The sequence below is a fragment of the Triticum dicoccoides genome, chromosome 4B (assembly GCF_002162155.2).
Source record: "Triticum dicoccoides isolate Atlit2015 ecotype Zavitan chromosome 4B, WEW_v2.0, whole genome shotgun sequence".
Lineage (NCBI taxonomy): Eukaryota > Viridiplantae > Streptophyta > Magnoliopsida > Poales > Poaceae > Triticum > Triticum dicoccoides.
The window spans coordinates 218,735,707-218,755,764 of NC_041387.1; the positions used below are offsets into that span (position 1 = coordinate 218,735,707).

Below are 20,058 nucleotides of genomic sequence, written 5' to 3' on the forward strand. Positions count from 1 at the left end.
GCTTATTCAACTACGGCACTGTCGGACAACCGACCGGATTCAAGCCCTAGCCCCTCAACTCGGACGGACTTGTGGAAATCCTCAAAAACAAGTATTGCTCAACTCACCTATCTATAACATAGAAATGTTGCATCCAACCCTGGAACGAGAGGTAAAGAATAGGCTACCATACGAGATGAGATGACTTCATTCTTGTCTTTCATCCCTACGCTTAAGAAAGATAAGGGATTGGATTTCATACCTTTTATTTAGAGCTCCGTCGTTCCGACTGGAAAATGTAACCTTCCACCATACGTAAACCAAACCTCTTTGCTTTCTGGCTTTTCCTTCCAATAAACATCAGGGTGCGAATCTGAGTAGTTCCTTGCTCAAGACCACGAAGCAAGAGCGAAGCAGAACCGGTTTTCAATTCATCGAAACTCTTGAAAAGTTCCTTTGCTTTTACAGCAAAAGCACCTGCCAACAAATTGGAACCATAATCCCCTCCATCTGCCTCGCTCTCTATCTGGTAGTATATGCTCTGATCGAGGCCCTATTCTTATTATGATGATTTGGATATTGAATTGCCTTTGACTGATTCATCTTACCATTTTACTAGAGTTTTTTTCCAGTAAGTTTAACATGAGCGGAATTGGTGTACTTGACCAGTAGTGAACTCTCAGTTGTGTTCGATAGTCGGTTACGAGTTCCCATATCTTACACAACCTTACCTTTTCTTACTATGGGCCAAATTGCGGAGGAAAGCAGAATCACTGTTTTTTGTAGAACTCACTTTTGCTACTGGAGTGTACCTTCCACCAGGTCAGAGCCATGGATCCAAAGCCTACTAGTTAGCTTTGAAGGTTTAGGCTTGAGAGAAATCTTGAACAGAACACCGCACTCCCTCCTATCAACTTATTCAGATTTGCTTATTTCTTTCTCTTTCGTTTTTGTAGATATAGGCTTTGGCGGATTCTCTCAAGGCTCGAGTGAAGTGACAAGCACATATTACCGGAAGCAAGTGATCCCGCCCGGCCAGCTCAGCATGCTTTAGAGCTCCTTGATTGGTACGAGGTAGTGATAGCAAGAGGCAACTCTCAATTGTTGTAATATAGAGACCTCTTTCGATGATTATAGATCCAAAGGATCGTTATTGATAGGAAACTCCCAGTAGCCCTTGACTTTTACTCGAAGAATTGAATCCGCCTTCTTCTTCTTATTCTTCTGAACGTCTCCCAGGCGTGGTATCATCGGATCCACAAGGTCAATTTGTATCCATTTGTTCGGAAACCGGAAATGCCAACTACTCACTTCTTGCTGAGGATGAAGGTGCCATGGGTGATAGCGCCAGCCATTCCCTCATTGAAAAGAAAGCGCCAACCCTGCTACTAAAGCTAAGGCCAACCACAGCCCAGTGAAATGAAATGCGTATGCAAAATAACATAGATTAATCTTGATGCGATCGATGCAGACACACTTCTTTTCTTAAAGGCTACAGTCAGAAACAACAACTTCGCAAATCACCCTAAGAGTGCCATATGAAAAAACAAAAGCAACTGTGGGTATAGACCAATTTCCTGCCCCAGAAGAGGCTCAGCCTACCAAACCCTGCTCTTTGCCTGCTTACCAAGCTCTCCTCATACGGAGTATCTAGGCATTTCTTCTCACAAACCGGTTGGGAGAAAGTTGGCATTATTTAATATGTCACTGGGGACCCGTACTTACTTGATGGAATGGATGGGATGATGTGTTTCAGTTCAGCCAGTAGTGGAGGTTTCCTCGGCCTAGTCGCGTAAGAGCCCCCTTCTTTTTCTAGTTAGTTGAAAGAAAAGCAATGGGGAAGGTTGGATTACCAGTTAATTGGTCTGTATCATATCTTCCTATGGTGGGACATCCTCTTCAGTTTAGGTATCCGGGCTGGCTGTTAGCTTTAGTTGTTCGACACTCTTCCTTCATTCTCATTCAACAAGGAGAAGTGTCTAATCAAAATCATTGGTTGAGCCTCGCGTATATTATATGATGTCGTCCTGGAATTGAACTAGCGTTTAAGGTCAATCAAGTTCAAACAATTCGGCTCTGCAAGATCAATCAGATATCAAGTAAGAGATAGGCGCTTCCTATTAGTTATAGACTGCTTCTATGACAAGTGGATCCCTTTAGGTTTAGTTGTTAATTGTACTATTCTCTTCAATAATTAGGTCTTCCGTATTCCTATTGGGGTCAGTGGTCTTCACCACTCACTGAGTCTGGATTCGTTTCATGGGTATTATTTGATGAGTGATCATCAATCTCTTCCATTGCTCCTATGTGCTGCTATACATACAAGGTACATGGGCCATGGGGCCTAACACACACTATACAGCCCAGCCCAATACTCAACACTCCCCCGGCTAAAGATATCTAACATGCCTATCTTGTTACAAATTGCTAAACCCTCACAAGGACCTACTCGTTTAGTAAAACAATCAGCTACCTGTTCACTATACTTAATGTTACCCCCTTCTTCGACCAAACAATCTCAATCCGAAGGAAGTATCGAAGAGGTCCAAGATCCTTTACCTCAAATGCTTCTCCCAGTCTTGCCTTCAAACATTTTATTTCTTCAACATCGTCTCCAGTAATCACAATATCATCCACATACACCGCCAAAATAGTGATATGGATTCGTCTATGCCGGTACTGTATGATCTCCATTACACTGAGAGTAGCCCATACCACAAACAACTCTCCTGGACCTGTCCACGCCCGTGGCGACTGTTTCAAGACATACAAAGATTTCTTGAGCCTACACACCTTCCCATCAGTCTGTTTGTTCCAAAACCTGGAGGAATGTCCATATGGATCTCTTCTTGTAAATAACCACCATGAAGAAAAGCATTCTTCACATCTAGCTGATGTAAAGGCCACCCAAAGTAAGCTGACTGCGCATGAGATTAAGGTTCTCATCGTGTCCATCTTCGCCACTGGTGCTTTGGTCTCATCATAGTCTATCTCCCGTCTTCCTATAACCTTTTGCAATTAGCCTTGCCTTCTATCTATCCACCTGTCTCATCTTAACCTCCATCTTGCTCTTGTGGCTCCTCCTCGACTACCTCAGGTTGCTCTTGTGGTTCTTCATCCAAGACCACTAGCGGTACAAGAAGAAGGGGTCCCGACTCGGGGGCGGGGGTATCTTACTTCTTTTCCTCTGCGTTCGTGACAAGCTAGTAGGCACTCTTGTGTGGGTTGGCTCATTCCCCTGGAAAACGAATATTAAGAAGATAGATACCAATCCATCGATACTAGATTCATTCTTTCTGCTCAAAAAGAACAAAGCCTCTATTGTGGGAAAAGTCTTTGAAACCCGAAGTTCTAAAATAGAAAATGGAATGAAGAAGGGGTGTGACCTTATGGCCAACTATACTAGATCCCCTAGAGGGATAATATAGCTCCTAAAGGATGATTGTTTATGGTATATTACCGTAATTGGAGAATTTGACCTGGTGCTGACTTGCTGCTGTTCTGAGAAGGGGACCTTGCAAAGCTTGACAAGTTTTTTTTATATTTATCGATCCAATCTGTCTACAGATAGGCGCCTACTGTGGCAGCAATTAATTAATCTCCGCCTTAGCATACAACGACCATGGCTCGCAGCGGGTAGTTACGGTGGTTTTGAGGAGACCCGCTCAAGGTCGCTGGTTCGGAGCTATTCCGAGATCTCAAGGAGCGCCAAGCTTAATACGTGCAAGAAGAAAGAAAGGCTTCCACCTACGACTGCAGCTGCTGGTACTTTATCTCTGTCGCTTTCAACTCCCACTCCTTCTCCCTTTGGTTTCTATAGGAAGTGAGACAGAATAATATATCTTGTGTAACTAATCTTTCTTATCAAAAGGTTATAGTTCGTAGATCATTTCTATAAGGACTATTTGAGCCATATCCGGTGCTTTGGACCTCTTTTAGCTGCTAGGTATCTACTGGGTTCAATCCCCACTTCCGCTTGAAATGAGTAAGTCAATCCTCTTGCTCGGCTGTGATATGAATACTATTCATACGCAGACCCGGATCCAAGATACGGGACATAGACAGATAAGAATGGCTTCTGAGTTGCATTCATTGCACTCTGGAATGTGGGGCTCCTTGGCTGATGTGATGGAGCGGTATCAGCAGATACTTGCAAAGATCAAATCAAGCAAAAGAAACAAGGAAGTTAACTCCACGCCATCGGCCACCTTAACACGAACAGCTTGGGACAGAGGTGTAATGCCTGACAGAGAATCAGCAATAGAATGAATTTTGCATGCATTTTTCATCGAGTGAAACTACTTGAATAAACTGGAAGTTTTAAACCAAGTACTATTGAAATCGCTACCCCCTGGGATGGAAAAAGAGGCTCAGGTTTTAGCCCTCCATTTTACCCCGGAAGTCGTTGTTCGTCTTTCGATATGAGAGATTGGCAAGTGTCTGCAATGACTTAGCGACTTAGCCAATTGGTTACAGATTCTAGACTGATCGATCAGATCACATCATCTCGAGCAAAGAGCTGAGAGCAGAGAAGCGACATCGCTTCGACACTCCTTCCTCTTTTCATTATGAAACCAATATCAAGCAAGATATGAAGAAGAGGGCGGCTCCCTGGATTGAACACATAAAGTAGTGCCAAGATCTCCTCTATGCGAGAGAGAAGTTCTCAGAAATGATGGAGCTGTTGGTTTCGGTCATTGTACGCTTGGTTGCTAAACCGCACCCTTTACGGCGTCTGTAGGAAGAATTCATTCTGGTCCCAAAACTTATAAGAGATCTCGGTAGTGAATATGCAATGCTGAATTCCAATAAGTTGGTACTTCGCACAAGGAAGAAGCTCGTGTTAAAGATAGTTTCATCCATACCGAACCCTACCTTAGCGTCTCATCCCCACCCACCAAGTCTTTATCCGCGGTGAAAGGAGTGGTTTAATTTGATGCAAGGTGCAAACAAGCTTTTCCAAAGATGGAGTCCTTTCAGAAATACATGTGCCAAAAGAAAGCAAATTCTTTTTCTATCATAAAATGAATCTGCTTTCTGATGGCCATTTCGGTCCGTTGTGGGACCACGGCTTGCAAAGAAGGTATTTAGCACAAAGAACTTCTTCCGCTTTTGGGGATTCCACTAATTGATAGAAGGAAGTGGATGCGGCAGGATTGGCCCCAATTGAATCACTAGTAGAAGAGATCCACGTGCAGAGACTGTTAGGGAGATGCAGATGGAGGGACGTTTGGATTGCTGCTAGAAGGGCTTATGACGAATAGATTGTTGGAATGGCTTTAAGTGAAAGGGAATCCGGCAACTTATATAGCGCTAGTGAGAGGCCTCCTAGTCTATTTCGATGGACGTCTCCTAATCCTTCTTTTTCTATGGGTTCAGGAATGCCATGCCAATAACAGATAGAGCAGCTAATGGTCAAGCCAGAGGCAGAAGGTCTCATTCCAGACTCCACTCAGAATACCCGACTCTTTTTCTAGACTCCACTAGGAAGACCTTGCTCTTTCACAGATACGGGGATCAGACATGGCTATCGCTTCGACAGCTTCTCCGGATGAAAAGACGCCGCCCAATGGATGGAGATGGAGGGACACGGAATCCTTCCTAAGATGTGCCTAGAGAGAACAATCCTTTCAGAATCTCGTACGTCTAAGTGATCAACTACTTGTGCCTCCGAAAAGCTAGAAATCAGTAAAAGGAATGATCTACAGATAGAGGGTTCAAACCATATAGCAGCACTCATCCCGCCCTGACCCGAGTCCCCTAGCCTCTCAGCTTCAGCAGTTGTTGTAAGGAGAAGTAGCAGGATTGTTAGTTTATGTGCCGAGCAGGCGCAGGGATGAGAAGAGAATTGCGTAGAATAGAAGCAGCTAAGGCTCCTTCCTCTTCAGATTCCTACTAAAGGGCGGCAGGTGAGTGAGTCGTCCGCATTGTTCCATCAGTGTGTCAAGGTCCATCAGTGTGTCAAGCAAGTTAGAAGAATAGCTTGTGCTTGTAGTGCAACAATTGCTGCAAGAGCAACAGCTACTGGTAAGGTTTAGCGTACGAGCCAGATCAGAACCTGAACTCGATTTGTCACTGTGCACCGCTAGGGCAAGGTCAGAATGAAGATAGCAAGGGACGTTACTCCAACTAGAGTAGTGAAATACCGAAATCAAGGAATCTCTCCGGGAAGACAGTCAAGGAAAGGGAAACATTACTCTACTAAGAAATAAACTCATATAAGAAAGAACAGACTTGGATTCCGGATTCCAATCTTTGATCCAGTTTTAGGCCAGTGCTCAAACTTGGAGAGAAAGAGCTTTTCCCTCAACTTCACTCCCTTGACTTGACTCCCGACCGATGATCCTAGTAACGTCCTTTTGACAGCTATGGATATGGAATTCAAGCATGCGTAGACACCGACCATATAGATTCTCTGACCTCTGCCCTGGAACCCCACATCGGGAGGCTGCCAGTATGTACTGCTATTTGACCTCGATACCCAGTCCGCTGATAACAAAACTTCTGTTTCACTTAGGTGCTTCCAGTGTGGAAGAGGAGATTCGAGCCTCATAAGTGAATACGGAAATCCATCTGAACTGGTATCCATCCCTGGTAAGTAAGCTTCCTCGCTCGGTTTGTTTGCTATTGCTATAGTTCGATCCTTAAAGAGAATCACTGGCCCGGCTATCTCGAGGGATGGGATGAGAATTGGAATGAGAATAGGAATTGGAGAATAGAAGCAAGTGTGGAAAATGTTACTAATGTCAATTAAAAGAGTTGGCATCGGATCAGTGGTGTCGTTCAGATAGAGGGAACGAATAGTGGGTGAAATCCAAAAATCTTCTTTCCTTTTGGGGATGAGAGCGACTACACTACATAATTGGAACTTGCCTTTGCTTTATTGCCTTATCTTCATTGGTATTGGAATGAATTGTCTTCTATGTGGAGATCCAAGTCTTGGTTTTCTAGCGCGAAAGCTGTTGCTAGCATCTGTTTGATTGCTGGGTTGGGTTAGCAAGTTATTTATTATCCATTGGCCACATCGCGATAGCCGTACTAGAACTTGACTTTCCCATTCTTGAGCCTGGCCACTACTTTGTTTGATTTTCTTATCCGGGGTTGATGGATTTGCTGCTCTAAGGCATTGGAGGTTTAAAATTAGCATCTCGTAATGATCAGGATCTCTTGCCAGGTCAGGATAGCATCCATTCACTAATCAAAATCCGCTTTTCATTCTTGTTTATGGATATGGATCTGTTGTATCTGCTGGAGCTTGCCCTGGGCATTCAAGCAAGAATTTCCTGCTCCCTGTTCTCTGATAGATCTGCTCTACATTCCGGACTGGCCGGCCTATTATCACAACTTCTGATTCCCTGAAAGACTAGCTATCAACCATCGAACGAGGATCAAGAGCAAGTTCATTTTCCAAATCCATATTCTGGTCTCTGGGCAAGGAAGTGAAGCACAACTGTGTTTCTGGGGAAGCAGGTTTCCGCTCTTCCTTCGACTTCGATATATGTTATTTCTGAGGAATGTTACTAATCCGAGTAGTTGTTGTTGTTGATGGACGACTAGTTCGAGTAGTCGTTGTTGATGCCAGTCCAGTGTGGGTAGATGAACTAACCTAACCGTCAACTAAAAGCAAGCTATAGAAATGGGGATCAGTGGCAGAATTTACATATAAGTTCTAAGTAAAGGTTTCAGGACTCAGTGGAAGTGATCCGGCAGACCAGTCAATGAAAAGATTGATCAACCACTCACAACTGGAATCAAGCAATCCTATCCCAACAACCCAAGATCTTAGACTCGGCCAGGGATTATTTCTATCTCTATCTCTTGTGACCTGGAGAACTGCACTTTGAAACAGGCATGTCAATCAGAAACAGCCACAGGAAGCCCTCGGATTGAAGCTGAATCCGCCGTTCCGGATCGGCAGGAAGGTATCGAGCCAGAAATCTCAGGAAAAGCAGTTTTTCTTTAGTGAATTGACGCGATCTATCCTCTGTTATCAACCCAATGAGTAACGTATAATGTGTAGAAGAAAAATGGAAGCTTTATAGCACATTCCCTCTCTTTATCGGGATTTCCTTCAACGAGTTTCAAAAGTGAGTTCTAGGGCAGATTCGTCTAAAGAAACAGGGCTTGTCCCAAAGCCAACTCATAACAGGCTCCCTGACCCACGGAATAAAGATAGATTTCCTTGCATCGGGACTTGCTTCTCTTTTCATTTCACATCCGAGGATCGATTTCAAGAACATGGTAAACTTCAATTCGATTCGCACTCTTGATGAAACGCATTGCTCCGCACTCTTATTCGAAACTCTACTCTAGAGAAGGGCCCCCGGCTAAAGAGAAAGATCTGATCTGTCTTGTCCCTTGGGATCTTAAGTGTGGAAAGAGTCTAGTCTCTTCCATTGCCAACAGTGAGTGTAGGCTGTCTTTCTACTCGGATAGGAGTGCGCGCTAGGAATCTCTTCTCTTCTCTTCAGCAACAGTGGATTTCTGAAGCAAAGGTTGAGTACTACCGATTCCCCATTGGCCAGGCCCCAGCGTAAAATGGATCTCTGATCTTGCCATTCCTTCAGATCTGGAAGTTTGCACTTTCTTCGGAATGTTAAATAACGTATCAAATATGCCTCCGGCGAAAAGAAGGTAAGTAGAATGAAAGGAAAACAAACCACGGAATTGGATAATCAGTTGTTCCTTTGCAGTGAGTGGAGTCAAGCTCGTTCTCAGTCGTATCCACTATAGGAGGTTTGCTACATGAAGAACGGGAACAGGCAAGCTAGTAAATGACAGGCATACATTCATATCCACTTAGTTCTCAATGTTAGCTGTTTCGAAAGGAAGTAGATAGTATCTATTATACGGTCATTATATGTCAATTCTTGCCCGACTCGAGCCTTGCCTTTCTCTTTTTTGCTCTGCTGTGGAGTTCTTTGATGGTCTATCTTCGCACCTGGCGCTTCTGGCGCTTTCTTCCTTCCACCTTCCTCTTGTACTCGACTCTTCCCCGATCACTCCCCAACAAAGGCTTGCTCGTCTTCGTCATAGTCCAAACTCTTTCTCGTGTGACTATGGTGCTTTCTTGAGCGATGACTTGGGAGGGTTCCGGTCACCCCTACCCGGGCAGACAACCTCCCTCATTCACATCAGAAATGGCAAAGATTCCATTTTGGAAAGCCAATCTCTTTTTGTATAGATATAAAATAGCAAAAGTACGGTTCGGAGTCTTTTCTTTCTTATTTGAAATCCAAATCGAAATGCCTCAACTTGATAAATTAACTTATTTCTCACAATTTTTCTGGTTATGTCTTCTCCTCTTTACTTTTTATATTCTCTTATTTAATAATAATAATGGAATACTTGGAATTAGTAGAATTCTCAAACTACGGAACCAACTGCTTTCGCGCCGGGGGGCGAGATCCAGAGCAAGGACCCTAAGAATCTGGAAGATATCTCGAGAAAAGGTTTTAGCACCGGTCTCTCATATATGTACTCCAGTTTATCCGAAGTATCCCAATGGTGTAAGACCGTCGACTATTTGGGAAAAAGGAGGAAAATCACTCTGATCTCTGATTTCGGAGAAATAAGTGGCTCACGAGGAATGGAGAGACAGATTCTCTATTTGATCTCGAAGTCCTCATATAACACTTCTTCCAGTCGGATCACTTGTTGGAAAAACATAATGCTCACACAAGTTCCACACGGGCAAGGAAGCATAGTATTATGTTGAAAATGAATGGAATACTCGGCAGAATAGGAATATTCCCATTAATGATTGTGACAGCTTTTATAGGGTACGTACCACCTTGGGGTCAGATGAGCTTTTGGGGAGCAACAGTAATTACAAGCTTAGCTAGCGCCATACCAGTAGTAGGAGATACCATAGTTACTTGGCTTTGGGGTGGTTTCTCCGTGGACAATGCCACCTTAAATCGTTTTTTTAGTCTCCATCATTTACTCGCCCTTGTTCTTCCTTTTGATTTAAACGTTCTCCCCCCGGGAGCTGTAGAATTCTGGCAGGGGCAGCCCCCTTTTCTAGATCATGAAAATGTGGTGGAGAGTGATGATTCATCAACTGATTCATCAGGGAGTTCATCTGATGATTCATCAACTGATTCATCAGGGAGTTCATCTGATGATTCATCAACTGATTCACCGGATCTCGACACGGATTATGATGAGCTAACTGATGATTCATCAACTGGTTCATCAGGGAGTTCATCTGATGATTCATCAACTGATTCATCAGGGAGTTCATCTGATGATATGGACTGCTCTGAAGGAACACCCCCCCTAAAGGGAATGAAAGCCGTCTGATAATCTTTCTATAGGTTCCCCGAAGAGAATGGAAAAATCACAGAAACACTTTCTATATGTTCTGTTATTTCGATATTCGAAGAAGCAAGCAAGTTTTTCATATAGTTGTATTTGTGTAGTGATCTCTGTTCATGGAGATCACGAGGCCACTGATACCCCATGTGGATAGGTGGGATAGAAGAGTGGGCATGTGGGCTTCTATCAAAAGAGGAAAAGATACCGCCACGCTCATATCTCCCTTCTCACCTCTGGGAGGGGGAAACTAGCACTTTCGCACTAGATGGTTAACTCTAAGTTTTTTCTGAAGTAGGTTGTTCAATGCTAGTTCAATGATTGAGCCATCTTCCTATCACCAATAACAAATGGATAGCATGCGTTGTGCAACCAATCCTACCCTCAGTTGTAGTAAGCTGAGTGTGATCCGCAGAGAGCAAAGTGTGTATCACATGAAGTTGATAGCTCAGGCCTTGGAAGGACCTTTTTGGCACTAGACAGACTCTTTAATATCGATGGCAGCAACTATCCATTTTCTCAATCAGATTACTGCGTGTGCGCTTGTGTGCTCCAATCTTTAGTAAATAAAGCAAAGATTTCTGAGCTAGGAATCAGAGGAAATGCTCTGACTCAAATCCAGATACAATTTGATATGTCGGAGACCTGTGTGACTCCCTACATGTATTTGAAGAGTCCCTCAGGATCATATCACAATAAACTAGACTGGTGAGGATGCTCCAACTAACAATCTAGAATCCATACTTGATAGGATCAAGAATAAAAAACATGATATCAAGAATAGCATATTGAAAGATCCCAATCATTTTTCTTGATAACTTCTTCAACCTACGTATTTTTCGTATAAATTGGATCAATTATTAATAAAATAAGGAGCAAACATAGGTATCAGATATCAGGAACATAAGCTTACCCGGGAGAAATGCACTCTGTGTTAGTCCGATCACTTAGCTTTTGCTTTCGCACTCCCTACTGATGCCTATTGCATGACTCTCATTCAGTCAAACTAGAAACTGTGTTTATAGCTGGAACGATGAATGTAATCCTACTATTCTGGAAGGGTAGGGTTGTCTGAGTACGGTACTATGGACATCAGGGCATATTGAATATAGTCATATAATTTGGTGTGCTGACACACCCACAAAGGTTTCTACCTACGCAAGGAAAATGAAGAAAGCAAGCCAAATACTGAAATGTATTAAGCTATCGATCGGGGGACATAACACTATGAGGGTTGTTAAGGCGGGGCTAGGAGCTTGATATGCTGCCAACTCAGAATCAAATGAGCACAGGGGACCCTAGTCAACATTCATATTTCTACCCATCGGTGGATGATCGGTCACCTTAGTTCCAATTTAGCTACTGTTCATTTTGTTGAACTCCAAGAAGGACCGATTGCTACGTACTCTTGAGAAACAAGATGTTATGACGCCGCTATGCCCGCGGTCCAATGATCCACCTATGTTTGTGTCGGATCTTATCCATGCTGCAACCAGGCCGTGGAATATGGAGGTGGTTAGAGAACATATGTATGAGATGGACGCCGAAGCAGTAGCGAACATTCCCATTAGTCATGTTGCCCAGCCGGAAAGAATGGAAGAGGATTTTTCGTATCACATTCGTACTGACTTAACAGGATCCGTATCCCATAGTAATATTATGACAGTCTCTCTTGCCCCTTCGTACTTACTTGAAACAGGAATTTCTTGGTGCTCAACTGCTTATTCTGCTTTTCCTGGTACCGGTATAGATAGATAGAAAGCGCATTCAATCGAGAAAAGGATCAACTGATCCACCTCTTTACTTTTTGGTTTTTATTCGGCTGTTTCAGCATAGGTTGCATTTTAAAACAAAAGAAAAGAGCAAGTTCCCACAGGCGAAGAGCTGCTTCCGAGAAATCTTTTACCCCCTTTACGCCCTTCGGGGCTGCTAACAACGAGCTAATACACAGGAACGGCACGGCTCCTACACCGCTTAACTCCAATAATAGAACCTGGTCCCACATCCCTTGCATTTGATAATGAAACAATCAGAATTTTTTGAATTGAAATATGTTCAATCTCATTTCTTTTACGTGGTTTTGGCAACTATCAATTATCTCTTTCCTCGGCTTCCTACACGGATATAGCCGTAAACGGTATCTAGTAGGCAACCTGGGAACTACATTAGCTTAAGGGGATCGGGTAGAGAGCGCTCTCCTCGGCAAAGAAGACAAGAAGCAATTCCACCATTGGGAACGACACGCCCCCTTCCCTAGGGCTAGAGGTATTTACACGCTGCATTGAACCTAACGCTAGAGCGAGTACTACGATGAAAATCACTTTTACGAGCAATACATTTGTCTTTGGTGCTTGAGTTGTCCTCCCAGCGGTGTGGTCCTCAGTTTCGGAAATGACATATTGAACCGGTATCTTTAGCATATAAAAAATCCTTTGTTTGACGGCATCCCTCCTCTAAAGCTGCTTCCTTCCTTTCCGGTTCGTAGTGGTTACGAGCAGAAGTGCAATTCAAAGCGCATTCCATAGTTGTATTAGATAGTTTAGATATAGTGACCCACTAGTTCGAGATGCACTGACCTTGGCCATTGCCTGCTAACTGCGGTCATTATATGGCAATTCAGATCGCACACCGGAAGCAAAGATCAGGGGATTGCCAACTTGAATGAATGTAATCCGGTTACGGTGTAGGGGAGATTTATTATTGAGTTGATAACGCACTCCGTTTACTAACATTGAGAACTAAGAGGTAGAGGGCATCTAGCTAACGGGAACAGCTAGGGTCTCTTACCCAACAGGAACAGGATCTCTTGCCGGCACCGGCATGAATCGAACTGCGAATCAGGCGTGTGGAAACGAATCTCTTGGATGCTCTGGGATTGGGGAAGCGAAAGTAGTTATCGAGTCAAGTCAGGAAAGCAGTCGAGCTACTACGGTACAAGAAGAATCTGTATTCGCAATGAGAAATAACATATGGAATCTGCCACCCAAAACAATAGGAATAGGCTTGCTTGTCTGCTCTTAGATCGGTTCATAGCTCAGGCTCTGGTTTCTAGCAGATGTGAATGAATTCATTTCTACTCTACTCCGGGGAATGGCCTGTCATTCGTACATTCGTATTCATATTGGATTGTTGGAAGGAAGTAGTTGGCATTCTCGTTCGAAGGAAAGGTACTTGTTCGAGGAAAGAAAGCGTATTAGTGCTCTGGGCTAATCGGTCGGGTAGAAGCTCGTAACAAGAGCAAGCATCGGAGAAAGCGTATGTACTCGTTCTCGAGTCAGGAAAGCACTTGTTGGCATTGGCGTCGGAAAGTAAAAGCAAGCAAGTAGTTTCGGCATTGGCTACTACTTCTTCCCCATGGGCCAGGTTCTGTTCTCGAAATAGCATAAGTGATCCTGCAAAACCGGCGATGCCAGACCAATCAAACGTATCATGTCGACTTTCGAATCTGGGACTTGACTATCCTTGAGATAGTAGTTCCCTGGTCAAGAAAGCGGAGTCACTAGAATGATATGAGATACACGCACATCTCGATAAGCCAATCCCAATCCCTTCAACCCAACCTTTACCAAAAGGGGAAACTGTAACAACAATGACCCTGACTCGGATTCCAATAGGGCTTCTGCTTCTTCTGCTTGGCAAGGTCAAGTATATACACAGTCTAAAGCCACAAGAGAAGGTATGATAGGACAAGTGCCGTTCGATGCCTTGTAACCATTTGCATGTTCTGGTCTGGGTTCTAGGTCTAAAAGAAGCATTGGCTGTGTTGATCTGTCTCTAGGTCGTCTATTTGAAAGGGAAAGCCCAGTGTGTTCGTTCCTCTACTATACGGAATCCTTGATATCTTGCCTTGGTTCCGACTCTAAACTGTTCTAAATAGATTCTTTCTGCATACTGATGTTGGCAGTTATGCCTAGGTGATAGATGTATGTTGCTGGATTGGAAAGCTATACGATCCCTTTTATTCAATTATGACCGCTGATAGGAAGGCGCAATAGTATCAATTACCTTTCCACAATTGTTTGAACGGTAGGTTCGGAGGTAATCGTATAGATGATGAGTAAATATCCGAGAGTTGGCCAACAACTTAACTTGCAGGATTTCAAACCTGCTCATACGGTAATGGCGAGGGGTTTTGCGGATCCCTTTCTCTATGAGTTTCGGTTGATAATGACTTAAGGTGAGCAACGAACCTCCAATCACTTTTTCAGGAATACACAGAGAGAACCATCCGGCTGCACTCAACTGCAAACTAAAGGAACTCCTAACAAGCAGGGGAATTTCTCCTTTGTTACTGGTCGGGACGACCTAAATCCTGTGGTCAGTTCGGACAGGGGCATTACAAACGAGCTATGCTCTATGATTTCGCTTTGTTTACACGGGTGAGTGACCTACACCTTCCAATCTATGGTTTCACCCGCGAGGTAGAACTTTCTCTAAAGCTTCTTCGCTCCGTAATACACTTGCGCCTTCCTTTATAATCATGCACTCCCACTACTTCTTTAGGACATGGCTGACTTGCTTATCACAAGTCGTCTCCCGAAAAGGCAAATATCGAGACTGAGATGCTGCTTGGAGTCTTCATTCTCTAGGGCAGAGCTCACTACCACTCATTATCGGAGGGAGACGTAATAATACTGAGCTATTCTTCGATTTCCTTGCTTGCGAGATCAAAAACTGGGTATCAAACAAAGAAATCTGCTCACGGTACCTCTTACCTCAAAACTTCTATTGGATCTGGGAGAAGAAGAATTCCAATTTGAATGTGCTCATATCCAACTACCCGAAGGGACGATATCAGGAAAAGCAAAAGGTGCATGGGCGGTTTCAAGTTGTTTTGGTTGCGTAGCTTTCGATCACTGTGTCAGCCGAGCTCTAACGCTTCTATAAAGTGAGAAATCATGGTACCTTCACGTCTACCTTTCCCAAGGGCTAGTTCAATTCCAGAGAAATGCAAGCAATCGTAATGGACTCCCGCCGCCTGCTAGGCTCACTATACCAAGTTAAGTTCCTCCAAAGTATTTTCATCATCGGTATCAGTAGAGTCACAAGATAAGGGATAAAGATAGTAGCCCATAGCTCCTTTATCAATTTCCTTCTGAAACTTAGCAGGGTCTAATAATGTTGGAGAAGTAGTATTGCTGCTGTCAGAAAGAATAATGGTTTCTTGCCCATTGTGACAAATACTCATTGTTCTGGCCTTCCAATCTAAATTGATTGGACTGTGACGATATAGCCAATCATAACCCAGTATAACATCATTGCTTTCCAATTTCAGTAGCTTGAAGGTGTCTTGAAATGTGTGCCCTTTAATAAGTAGTATCTGCAGTGTAAGCTCCAGTAGTTAATTGACCTCCTCCAGCCACTTTGACAGTAAACAAATGTTTCTGACTCTCATATCAGTGAAGCCCACACCACCATAATCTTTAGGGGTGCATAGGTGTTCCCATCTGACCATGTGAAATTTCTTCTTCTTACTCCCAGTAGAAGTGATTTCTTATTGTATCAACTTTTTTCTGTATTTTGACAGGCAAAGTGTAGCAACCCAGAAGGTACATAGGGACATTTGATAAACATGCATTGATCAATATATCTCTTCCTCCATAAGAGAAATGTTTGCATTGCCAAGAGTCCAACTTCTTTTCTACCTTTTAATGAAAAAAAATCATTAGAATAGATCGTGTCTTTGCTGATTGGTAATCCCAGATATTATATTTTATTGGAAATTTGCCTATCTCACAGTTATATCAGCTACCCTCTGCTCCTCCTCTACACTCAACCCTACTGTGAAAATATCACTCTTCAAGTAATTGACTTTCATGCCAGACATTTCCTCTAAACATTAGAGAAGGAATTAGAATCCAGTAATAGACTCCATGTCATTATGCAAAAAAAGCAAAGTATCAGAAGCATATTGCAAATGACTAATCCCCCCTGGTATCAGATGTGGTACCAAACCTCTAATCACACCTGCTTCCTTAGCTCTATCCAGAATTGCAGATAGTGCATCACCTACTAGGTGAAAAAGCAAAGGAGAAAGAGGATCTCCTTGCCTCAAACCTCTGAAAGTAGAGAAATATTCTCGCCAATCTCCATTCATATTCACACACACTTTGCCTCCTTCCACTGCTTGTCTAATCCAATCTATCCACCTGTCAGGGAAGTTTTTCCTATGCATTACCTCTGCCAAGAAAGGCCACTGAACTCTATCATAAGCTTTTTCAAAGTCCAACTGAAGCAAAATTCCTTCAGAGTGAGAGGTTTTCAACTAATGCAAAACTTCATGAAGAATTACACATCCATCCAAAATGTACCTCCCAGGAATAAATCCAGTCTGAAGAGAGCTGATTACTTGTCGAGCCAGAGGAGTAAATCTAAGTGTCAGAGCTTTGGTAATAGCTTTAAACATAACATTTAGAACACATATGGGTCTATACTGTAGGATACTATTAGCATCCTTAATCTTTGGCAGTAGAGAAATGACACCATAGTTTAGTCTGGACAAGTTCAACCTGCCATGATACAGCTCCTGAAGCATTTAGATTAGTATATCTCTCAACTGGGCCAAAAAGCTCTAAAAAGCTAACAGAGAAGCCATCTGGACCTGGAGCAGTATTTGGTTTCATGCTTTTCACCACCTTGTCTATCTCTTCACTCATGAAGTTAATACAAGTGAGGACTGATTTCTGTCATTCATATAATTCAGAAGAGGAAGGCCGGTTGAGTGCTTTCTGCGTAAGACTATTGAGTTTCCAGCTGATTGCCCATATTTTCCAGGATAGGATTTGTCCACTTGATTGAATTCATGTCATTGAAGCAATGAACTTGCTAGCCAGCGTGCCAAAAAGGTTGCTGACTTTGGGTACACAGAGTAGTGGCGAGAGAAGGGCTTGCACCTAAGACGTTTCGCTTGATTCGGACCTTGTGGTTGTAGTCACAGGGTACAAAGATAACCCCACAACCATTTGTTGTATTCTTTAAGTCAATCGCTCGTAGTATGTGCTAGAATGAGATGAGATCCAGCTCAAAGGTGAAGACCTCATTCTTTGAACCCTCCCGGGCAGTTCCTGTTCTAGCTTCTCTATCTCTAGCAAGTGATACGAACAACACAACATCTTCTCCGGTCGTAGGTCGGTAGGGCTTGCCCTGGCTAAGAAATGGAATAAAAAATTCCCGGTTTCTTGACTGTTTCTGAGATTATTTACCTTTATTTACATGAAGATGCACGGTCTCTTACACTTTTCCTAGCTTAAGTTGGCGGATTGGTAAACAAACGGCTCTGCAGCTCCGTTCGCTTCGGCACCACTCCCTTGCTTCTTATCGAGGTTGGTGCCAACAAACAAGTCCCATTCGAGCAATGGAATCTACATAAGAATGTAATCACTGTTAAGTATTCCACTCACTGATGCCCAGGAAAATGGGCCTCTGAAGAAAGCAAAGACAATATCTGTTGAGGGCGAGCCCCGCTCCCGAAGATACCTGATGATAAGTATGTTATCGAAGCGTTAAAGCGAGAATTCACATCTGTAAAAGATTCCCACATTCCGTGAGATTCGTTGCCTACCAAAGAAAGGTGCAAATAAGCCATTTTATTAGATTTTGCCTCTGCTGATCCTGCTCATGCTTTTTTTTCTCAATTGGTAAAGTCTCTCAGCCTTGCAAAGTGGAAAAAGAGATGGGCGTCGGATCCATGTTTCGCTAATCCCGAGCTTGAAGAGAAGTGAATGCCCGTGGGGAAACGAAGAAGGCCTAGGGTTATCTATTGAAAACCATGCATGCCCAGATCTATTACGAAAGTTGGAAAAACACAATGGCCAAATGCACTTATTTTCGAAGAAGAATGAGGCAATCGATCATCCGGACGAAAGGGATATGGAAAGTGGGCTTGTTCTTCACTCTATAAGTAAATATAACAGGCATCCATGGTTAACAAGTAGAGACTTCGCCTTTCTCTAAAGAGCCCAGAGGTCCTGCTAAATAAGATGTATTGTGAGCACAAGATGGACCTGAGCTCCTCTCTTAAACCAATGCATACTCTACTGGCTTTCCCGTTGAAGTTTTAGAAGGCGGTTAGGTTAAAGATAAAGTGGTTGAGTAGTGAGAAGTGCACCGGAAGTGTACTTCGAGCGATGGGAAGCTAGCGTGAAAGGTGCTCCAGCTTGCTTGCTTGGTCAAAACAGGCTTTAAAGACACCTTTCTCTTTCACTATCTTACTTGGATAGTTAAGGCTTTCTTTTCCTTCCTCATTCACCAATCTATCATGACCATCTTCTTTTCCTCCCTGAACTTATTTGAGTTGGTTTCGGTTGGTGAAGTCACCGGTATGGTATGATGGTTTAGTACCATGCTCCTATAGTCCCATTGCCATCTCTTGGCTTAGAATTTGACACTTGATCATCGGTCTTCTAGGTCAAATGGGTGTCATCCCTTCTCAGCTTATCACTTGAAGAACTATGAGATCTCTTGGTTCCAAACATTAGTTATCCTGTTCTCGAACTTTTTTTTGCCTTCTTTGTCTCAACGAAAGCTTTTAGCCCATCCAGCTCGAATGAAGCTAGCTCTTCCCCTATAATATGCTTTCCTTCAGGGCAGGTTCTTTAAAAAGAAAAGAAGAAAACGTGAGACCGGTTGACTTCTCCGTCCTCAGCTTGTTGAATTGCATGGTGGAGTTAGGGCTCCCATATAAAACGTATAGTCAGTGGGTTGAGTGCTATCAACCAGATAAGATGCTGATAGTCTCGCAGAAGTACTTAACCTTGAAGATCAAATAGGATTTACCATTTCTAGATCAGACCCGGGGTCAGTTCGAAATACGACTCCCGTAAATAGATCTGGTCGAGGAAAGCATGTTGAATATCCGGTTTCATAAAAATAACTACATTCTCACATTTCTCGATCAGAAAACTAATAAGATAAAAAACGCCATCATTCTTATTTTAGAGAGGCGTCCCCAGAAGAAGATTTCTTCAGTATTAGCTGAATGTCTGACTTATGGTAGGAAGCTGTAGTTAGGGACGCCCCTACTTTATTTACAAGATGAAAGAGATCCGTATCAAGAGCTTATTCTTTTGGCTTTAAGCATGGCGTTTTCATTCATTTGTAACTATATAGATATATAGCCCTTGCAACCATGTCCCGGTCTACCCTTTTCCCTGATCTTTGGACCCGTCCACTTAACTTGAGCTTACATCTTGACCCTTGTATGTAGATTTCTGATTTCCTTCGGAATGAACAATCTATTCTCCACTTTTGAATAAAAAAACCAACCACAACCGACCCAATAGTAGGAGTAGGCGGCAGTGAAAGTGCCACAGCCAGGGGAAGTGCCAGAGTCTAGAACCGAAGGTGGTTGCCACCTGATAAGATCCAAAGCGCAGCAAAGCCCCATGAAAGCAAACAGTACGGGTGGAGGAGTTACCGTGGGCACCATGTTGGTTCAATCTCTCTATAGGTAGTGTGAAAAACCCTCAATTCAAGAGTTCCTGTTGACGGTCCCATTCCTTACTCTCTTTTTCAACTAACTTAATTGTAGTCCGCATTTCATTCTGCTGAGGATTTTGCGTATCATAGCTTTCGATCGACCAATACCCAATCCGCTATTAACAAGCAGTTGGATAGAGCTTCACTAGAGGGATTTGGTGTAACAACCCCCTTTACTGCACACTCAATTATAAGGAGATTCTTTCGGGTTAATGCAAAACGAAGTTCTTTTCTCATAAATCAGGTCAAAATCTTGAAATCATGCCAAAAAACGGGGGGGGGGGG

At 43.2% G+C, this 20,058-nt stretch overlaps 1 pseudogene; it reads left to right on the forward strand.

Moving 5' to 3' along the window:
• The first annotated feature begins 9,192 nt into the window (after positions 1 to 9,192).
• LOC119292630 lies at positions 9,193 to 10,284 on the forward strand (annotated as a pseudogene).
• Positions 10,285 to 20,058: the final 9,774 nt, after the last annotated feature.